We start from the raw sequence: 8,966 nt of genomic DNA on the forward strand, positions 1-8,966 counted from the left end.
CCCAAAGATTCAAGTTTGGTGGGCAAGAACTCACTATCTGACAAAAATTGTTGGAAAAATTGGAAAGTGGTTTGGCAGAAACTAGAAATAGACCAACATCTTACAATATCCACCAAGATAGGTCAAAATGGGTAGATGGTTTTGACATAAAGGTTGATACCATGAGAATTTTAGGGGAACATGGAAAATTGTGCCTTTTAAATCTCTTGATAAGGTAAGAATTTATGACTAAACAAGAGATAGAGACAATTACAGAAAATAAAGTGGTTCATTTTTGTTACATTAGATTAAAATTTTTTTGCACAAACCAATGCCATTAAGATTAGAAGGAAAATTGGAAAGTAGAAAAAAAAAATAAAGCAAGTTTCTCTAATAAAGTCATTTCTCAAATATATGGGGAACTGAGTGAAATTTATAAAAATTTGGGTCATTCCCCAATTGATAGATGGTCTAATCATATGAACGGGCAGTTTTCAGAAGAAGAAATCAAAACTATCTGTAGACATATGTAGCAGCAAGCACCCCAAGCGCATCCTCAGGGTTTGCTGCCCATACAGGTTCTTGGATCTGCTTTGTTAAAGGAAAGCAACTCAAAATGGGTTAACGAGCTTACTTTAATCAGTCAGACATATATCGTTTACTTTGTTCAGGGGAAAAAGGTCAGCACCCCAAACTTCAGAATATACAGACAGAATTATCAAGACATTAACAGATCAAGTAGACAGCTTTCCAAACTGTCCAACCATTACATCCATACCCAGTCAACATCTGGGTTTCCACATCTGGGTTTTTCAAAGCCGGGGGACTCTCAACAACGGCTTCCCAGAATTCAGATCAAATCACAGAACACTTCTCAAAGTGAGTCCCAAAACAAAGCTACACATCAGGGCTTATATAGCCTTCTCCTGGCTCAGAGAATGAACCTTATTGACTCACTGGCCAATCAAGAAGTATCTACTGAAAAACAAGCCTCCCTCCCCAGGCTTCAGGTGCACTTTAGCCTAGGGGCAGGGAAGATCTTTAAATCTGCATTTCCATTACAACATACAAAAAAAAAATGCTCCAAATTCACCAATGATTAGAGAAATTCTATCTGCCTCCAGAAAAAGAACTGATGTGATCTGAATACAGACTGAAGCATATTATTTTCACTTTAATTTATGGTTTCTTTATTTTATTTTTGTTTGAGTGTTCTTACACAAAACAGCTAATATGGAAATGTTTTACAAGATTACACATATATAACCTGTATCAGATTACAGTCTTAGGGAGGGATATAATTTGGAACTCAAGAAATAAAAATCATGTTAAAATTATTTTTACATGTAATTGGGGAAAATAAAATATTATTTTAAACTTTTAAAATGTTAATAAAAATATTATATTAAACTGAAGACAGAACTATAGGATAGAACACTAGAGACTTTCCACCAAGTTGACCTCAGTCCACTGATCATTATTTTGGAGCTTAGCAATTACATTTGCATCCCCCAGGTGTATTATCAGATCTAGCTCACACCTCCCTATCTTGCCCACAAAGATTTCACAGGACAGTTTTACAGGTCTATGGATGCCTTAACCATCACCTCAAACTTTACATGTTCAAATGGAAGGTTTCTATTCAGATTCATTTTAGAAGAAATAATGCTTGGTATGGATTAGGGTTAGTTTATGGTGATTTGTCAGTGATAAAAATAATCAAAATGGAAAATTAGAGTTCCTGTGGATTATGAAGAAGTTGAAGGAAGTCTACCAGTTTTCTAACTGGGCTGGTGGTCCAATCATATATATCACACTTGGTTATATACCATACAATATCATGATGGTCCTAGGGTTATCAAAAGTTCCAGTCAACCAAGTATAGGGTCTGACATGTCTAGTTATCCATTTGTCATCACACATTGAAGTATATTCAGATACCTGGGATAAATATGAGGTCTCATACATATGGTAGAGAAACCCATCTGAAACTAATTATTTCCTGGAGATAAAGGCAAAATTGATTTGTAGGGAGATTAGCTAATAGATCATAGGATTTAAGAATTGTAAGTGTGAAGAGAGCCAAAACATCTGATCTAAGAATCAGGCTGGTCCTTGATAGTTGGCTCTGAGCTTTCCAGAGGCCAGTCCTAATTCTCCAGTCCTGGTTTTCTCTGTGATTAGACTGAAAATCAGAGCCTTCCTGATGTCCTGTGATCCAGGGATGTGCCCTGTTCTGGGATTCTGGCCAGAAGATGTTAGCTGCCTTTCATGACTTTTATACATTCTTAGATACTATTTATTGGGTATTGGAAAAAGCAAGGCCATGATTATCGTCAAGGCCTAACATTGATATCACTGTCGGGCATTTTGAAATTGAACAAAGCAGTTTTAGAAAACTAAGTGACCTATAATTACCTTCTTTGTTTCATTACTCTATGAAAACCTTGCTCATGGTATCAATAAATGGATTTCATTGATCAATCATGCCTGGATCATGATTTTTCACACTTTCTCGGGCTAGTGTGTCATTTTAGAGCTGGCTTAAGAAACCACTCAAGTTATCTCTACAGAAATGACCATAGCCTCCTCAAAAGGGGGAAGTAAAAAGGTTTTCAGTGTACAATATGAATCAAGAATAGGATAGGCAGTTTAGTTTTGCACACAAAGGAAATATTAAACATAAAAGACTCACAGTGAGAATATGGTGTCTTATTAATGATAGGCACTTTCTGACTACATCTTGCAGGTTCAAATTCACTCCACATACAGCAGGGTTGTAGGCAAAGGCAGGTGAGGTACAGTATAAGCAGTCTCTGTTCCATTTGCCATGTTGTCTCTTTTCATCGCCAGGTTGTTGCTGACCTTGAACAATTAAGCTCAGGTTTAAAATTTTTTTCTGAAGCAGTAATTTGGGCTTTATCTTCATAAAAAGACACATAGGCTAGCCTATCAAGACCTTTGGTGGAAACTAAGTTCAGGAAATGGGTGCAACTATAATATCTGAGAATGAGAACTTCTAGTGGTCAAGGCAATTTTTGAAGCATAACAACCCCTCAAAATGACACAAGATTGAATGACCATTCTCATCTACCATCAAAAATGGCTATCTTTAGGCAGAACCTGATGGGGTAGGTATTTTTAATTTAATCTTAATACTTTCCTGATAGCTAGAACCAATGAACATTGACAAATGGAGCCAATGGAGGATTGACACCTATAAGTTCTCTAACAGGTCAAGAATTCTGTGGTTGTCCAATCTCAGTGTGACTTATTGAAGTTATCCAGCAATTTCAGTGTTGGGTATGCATAGCCAAACAGTTAGGGAAACATAGTATAGTAGAAAGAGAACTGGATTTTGAATCTGAAGACTTGTGTTTGAAATCTGGTTCTATCATTTATTATCCTTGTTGCCTCCTCATTTTATAGGCAAGCAAACTAAGTCCCAGAGAGACTGAGGGGAAAGGAATTTGGTGTGTGTGTGTGTGTGTGTGTGTGTGTGTGTATACCTAGTTTGTTGCACAATATCTGTTATATAACAAGCCATTGTCAGTCAATAAGAATTATGTGTACATGATGCACCCTATGTTTAGCACTGGGGACAGAAAGAAAGCAGGGTAACTAACAGAATAACTTACAGGGACTCTCTGGAATTGATCTTTTTGTTTTTTGAAAAAAAAAAAAGAAGAATCAGGCAGAGCTACCCATATTTGAATGTTCTATGAAGGATTTTGTGGTAATCCTCCTCTTCAGTTCTTGTCTTGCCAAATGAGCAGTAGCTGGCTAGCAGAATGCTATAGAGGTCTTTAATAAATCTGTCAACTGGACTTTCAGGGCCTGGTAATTTTTGATGAACCTCTTCAGGTAGGTTCATAAGTCTCAAAAATCATTTCAGGCTGTTTATCGCATTGGGAGCCTCACCTCAACCCTAATAGGACTATTTCCTCTTCCAAGGAATCTAATCTGACTTTCTGCAAACCCAAGAGAAATTCAATTTCCTCTCTGATGAACTGATATTTTTCTAATCAAGTAAAAGCAATATTCCCAAAGATGGGTCAGAACTGCATGTACTAAGTGAGTATGTTTTTTTTTTTAATACTTTTTGAAGTAGATTAAAGACAAGTAGGACAATTTGGCTAGAACACAGAGCATGCGAAAATAGTAATGTATAATAGCCTATAAAATTAAAGGGCAAAAGTTCTTTAAATACCAAGCAGAATACCTGACAGTAATAGGAAGACACTGGAATTTATCAACTACAGGAGTGATATGGTCAGGCGTGTTTTAGTAATATCAGTTTGGCAGGTGTGTGGAAGATGAAGTAGAGAGGGGAAAGACAGCAAGCAGAGAGATAAATTAAGAGATTATTGAAACAGTTTAAGTGAGAAGTTATGAGAACCTGAACTAGGATAGAGACTATAATAATATATACAAAGGGAAGAATGTAAGAGATGTTGTGGAGGTGGTATCAATAAGATTTGGCAACTGATGGGGAGATGAAGAGGAGTGAAGACTTGAAGATAACTCCCAGATTGTAAACCTGGATGACTGAAAGGATGATAGAAGGTTCAACAGAAATAGGAAATTTTGGAAGACAGATAAGATGTTTCTTGGGGAAAAATCATATCTATTTGAGAAATGCCTTCCTCACCCCAAAACAGAGTAGATTACATGTTGCACAGAGGTGTAGTTTAGAGAAAAATGTGACCCACTTCAATAATATCAGGGTTCATCAATGAGGAAAATTGGGTGCTAATCTCTTTAAAAGGAACAAAATTCCTCTCATTAAAGACCAGGTTCACCCATGTCCAACTATATGACTGCGCCCAGAGTAGACAATCTCTTTAGCAGGAAAAGGGAGAAGTATAGTAGGCCATCCCCTGTGGGACCAGCAGTATTTCTTTAATATTAGATTTCTATGGGTAGTTGTATATTCTGATTAAATGTAAGCTCCTTGAGAAGGACTATTTAATTTTGTTTTTTGTGTACCTAGTTTGTAGCATGGTGTCTGGAGTATAGTAAGCCAATAAGTCAATCAACAAGAATTAATTATTATGTGATGATATTTAAAGCCTGGTATTCCTGGTAAGGTATGGCTATTCAAATAATAGCAGTGACTAGATGTTAGAGATAAATGGTCATATGAACCCTTTTGTGATGTTGATATACAAGACTTCTCACAGGGTTTAGAGCTCAGACCCTGAGAATGAACAGTTTTGACTTCCAGGGATGGGAGTATCTAGAATCGGATTAATTATGCAATCACGGAGAGAGTGAAGAGTCAGAATATCTGTGTCAGTGGTGCTACAAGTGCTAAGAGCAGCTAGGTGGTTCAATGGATAGAGTTCTGGGCCTGAAGTCAGGAAGATCTGAGTTCAAATCTGACCTCTGACACGTAGTAGCTGTGTGACCCTGGGCAAGTCACTTAATCTCTGTTTGCCTTAATTCACTGGAGAAGAAAATGGCAAACCACTCCAGTATCTTTGCCAAGAAAACCCCATGGACAGTATAGTCTATGGGGGTCACAAAGAGTGGGACATGCCTGAAAGACTAAACAATAATAGGCTGTTGCTAAAATAACTCCAATCACTTGTCCTTTCCTCTTCAGTCTTTCAATCTTGCCTAATGCTTCTTCTGACAGAGGATTCTTTGTTGATATTTATTTGCATATGTGATATGCCAATGTTCTTAGCAAAATGTCAGATTAAGACTTGCTGTTGTTTTTTGCTATATTTAACCCTTGAAAATAGCACTAATTTCTGGAACCCTCTCTAAGGTTTACTACGTATCTTTTTAGCCAATCTTTCATAGTTTATAGGGCAAATAATATCATTTGTGTTACAAGTGAGAGAACAGATGCCCAAAGAACTTAAATGATCAGGTAATAAATATCAGAGCTGGTATATAAACCCACATCTCTAGATCCATATCCAGTACTATTTCCTTTATATCCTCCTATCATCCTTTCCTGCTTTTCAGAGGTGAGGTGCCTGTGACTGGAGAAAAGCCCCCAAGGACTCTGCCTCAAAACTCTCTCAAAATCAGAGAATTCCTCAAGTTGACCAACTTTCATATTTTGTGAATTGTATTTCCTTTCTAAGCTAGAAGGGAATGAAGGATAGGAAAAGTAATACCTCTTGGTGTAACTAGGTGGCACAGTGAACAGAGCATCAACTCTGGGGTCAGGAGGACCTGAGTTCAAATTTGACCTCAGACACTTGACACACTAGCTGTGTGACCTTGGGCAAGTCACATAACCCTAATTTCCTTGCCTTCCCCCCCTCCAAAAAAAGAAGAGAAAACTAAAGAAAAGAAAAGTAATATCTCTGAGGTCACCTTTCTTATAGAGCTCTTTATTAATGTTATGAGATCATTTGTCCCTAATGAAGGATTCACAATTTAATAAGAGAGACGAGAGAGCTGTGATTACATACATTATGATACCATCTGGATAAACCTGAAAATACGGAGAGAACCCACTACAGCCTATTTCAGTAAGATACAACGGGAGCACAGATTTAAAACTAAAAGAAGTCCAGAGGTTCTTTAACCCCAAGCCTTCATTTTACAAATGATGAAACTGAGGACTAAGGAGCCAGGGTGATTTGCCCAACATCCCATGGATAGTAAGTGTCAAGGGAGGGATTTGAACACAGATCATTCTGATGCCAGAACTGGAGTTCTTTTCACATTACCTCACCTCATACATACTTGGTATAGACTGGAGAAATGGAATTATGAGTAGGATTAATCTGACAAAGTAGAGAGCTGAGTCTGCTTTTAATGGAGAACTGGGCCATGACTTGGTGAAAAGATTGTCATCTGGTGGTCTGAGGGTTGGGAATAAACTAGGCGGTATGTTGGTCCATGGAAGGAATAGATGAAAGTTAGGGTAGAGTAGCATAGAGTAGAGCAGAGAATGATGGGTAGTTTCATGTGACTCAAGCAGAGAGTAGAGTTTGAATTGTAATGAGAGGTGAGGGCAGCTTGTTAAGCATGTATATAACTTTAGGCAAGTCATCCTACCTTCCTGAACCTTAGTTTTCTCATTTGAAAAAGAAGGCATTGAACTAGATAAATTCGAATGCCATTTCCAACTCTAGGATGAGACCTTCTGAATTTGAAAAAAAAAGACAATGGGGTAAGCATAAGCTATAGAGTGGCAAAAAGACTTTTTCCATGGAAAAATCCAAGTTATACTTTCATCTATGGCCATGATGAGGAAAGGGTGGGACCAAGAAAAATATGACAACCTCTACTATTCACTTTCTCATCCTTCCATTTTCTAGAAAAATAAAACACCTCAAGTCCCTTATCCTTACTTTACAGGATGCATTTCCCAAAGCATCTCTTTTCTCCTGGATGACAATTCCCAATAAGATTCACTTCAAGTTCTATCCACTATATTCATTCCCCAGCACAGTTTTATAAAATTCCATAAAACCGTAAATTTCTTCCTGTTTGTGCTAAGTTAATTTTTTGATATGTGCATTTTATTTCCCCAATTATACAAGGAGCAGTTGGGGATTCTGTTTTCCTTCATACAAAGTTCCCTGTGTAATGGGTGCTCTTTTTATTACATGACTGACTGACTAAATCAATATTTCTTATTTTTCAGACCCAATGGAAAGAGACAATTATTCAGAGGTGAGTGAGTTTATTTTCCAAGGGTTCTCTAGCTTTCAGGAGCACCAAATTACACTTTTCATGGTGTTCCTTGCTCTGTACATCTTAACCCTTGCAGGCAATGCCATTATTGTGACCATCATCAGCATGGACCGTCACCTCCATACTCCAATGTACTTCTTCCTGAGTATGCTGTCTATTTCAGAGACTGGGTACACACTGGTAATTGTCCCATGTGCGCTGGCCAGCCTTACTGGTTTGAACCAGCCCATCTCTTTAGCAGGTTGTGCCACTCAGATGTTTTTCTTTGTCACCTTGGCTATCAAGAAATGCTTCCTGCTCAGAGCAATGGGATATGATCATTATGTGGCCATTTGCAACCCCCTGAGGTACACATTAATCATGGGCAAGATGTGTACCAAGCTAATATGTGGTGCATGTGGCATTGGTCTGACTGTTGCAACAGTTCAGATTGCATCTGTCTTCAGGTTGCCCTTCTGTGAAGCAAAAGTACCCCATTGTTTCTGTGATATCCTCCCAATAATGAAAATTTCTTGTGTTGACACCTCTATCCATGATATCATCAATTTTTCATTAGTTCACTGGTGATTGTGGTGCCCATGGGTTTGGTTTTCTTTTCCTGTATCCTCATCATCTCCACCATCCTAAAGATTGCATCTGCTGAGGGGCGACAGAAGGTTTTTGCTACATGTGCTTCTCATATCACTGTGGTCATTATCCATTATGGATGTGCTTCTGTTGCCTACCTCAAGCCCAAGTCAGAAAACACCAGGGACCAGGATCAACTGATCTCAGTGACTTATACAGTTTTCACTCCACTGCTGAACCTTGTTATATACACTCTGAGGAATAAGGAGGTCTAAGATGCCCTATGCCAGGCTGTGGGAAGGAAATTACTATCCTAGGGTCTCTGTGAATAGGTCAAAAGACAGTCTACTTGACACAAACTAGAGAATATCTTTCCCAACTGGCCCACTGCATTACAGCATGAACTTAAGCAATGTTAATAGTGGGGCAAGGCCAATAATGGCTACTACTTAAGGATAATGACTCTGAAAGGTGCAGTGGAAAGAGGAGAGGACTTGAAGTCAAGGAACCTGAGTTTGAATCTTGGATTAAACATTTACTTGTTCTGAGGTCGTGGACAAGTCATCTGGCATCCAAACATCACTATCCTAATTGATAAAATGGGGGTAATAACGCTTGTATCATATACCTCACAGGGCTGTTATGATGAAAACACTTTGTAAAACTCAAAGTAATATAATTGTCTTCTTATTATTATAAATAATGATAAAAATATTTACCTGCATTATGTAACATTTTCCCAAGGAGAATAA

The 8,966-nt window shown here is 38.0% G+C and overlaps 1 pseudogene; it reads left to right on the forward strand.

Moving 5' to 3' along the window:
- The first annotated feature begins 7,602 nt into the window (after positions 1-7,602).
- LOC138141932 (olfactory receptor 10J1-like) lies at positions 7,603-8,531 on the forward strand (annotated as a pseudogene).
- Positions 8,532-8,966: the final 435 nt, after the last annotated feature.

Source organism: Petaurus breviceps, unplaced genomic scaffold (genome assembly GCF_028583685.1).
Source record: "Petaurus breviceps papuanus isolate PSGF00001 unplaced genomic scaffold, PetGlider_PUasm1.0 90510, whole genome shotgun sequence".
NCBI classification, from domain to species: domain Eukaryota; kingdom Metazoa; phylum Chordata; class Mammalia; order Diprotodontia; family Petauridae; genus Petaurus; species Petaurus breviceps.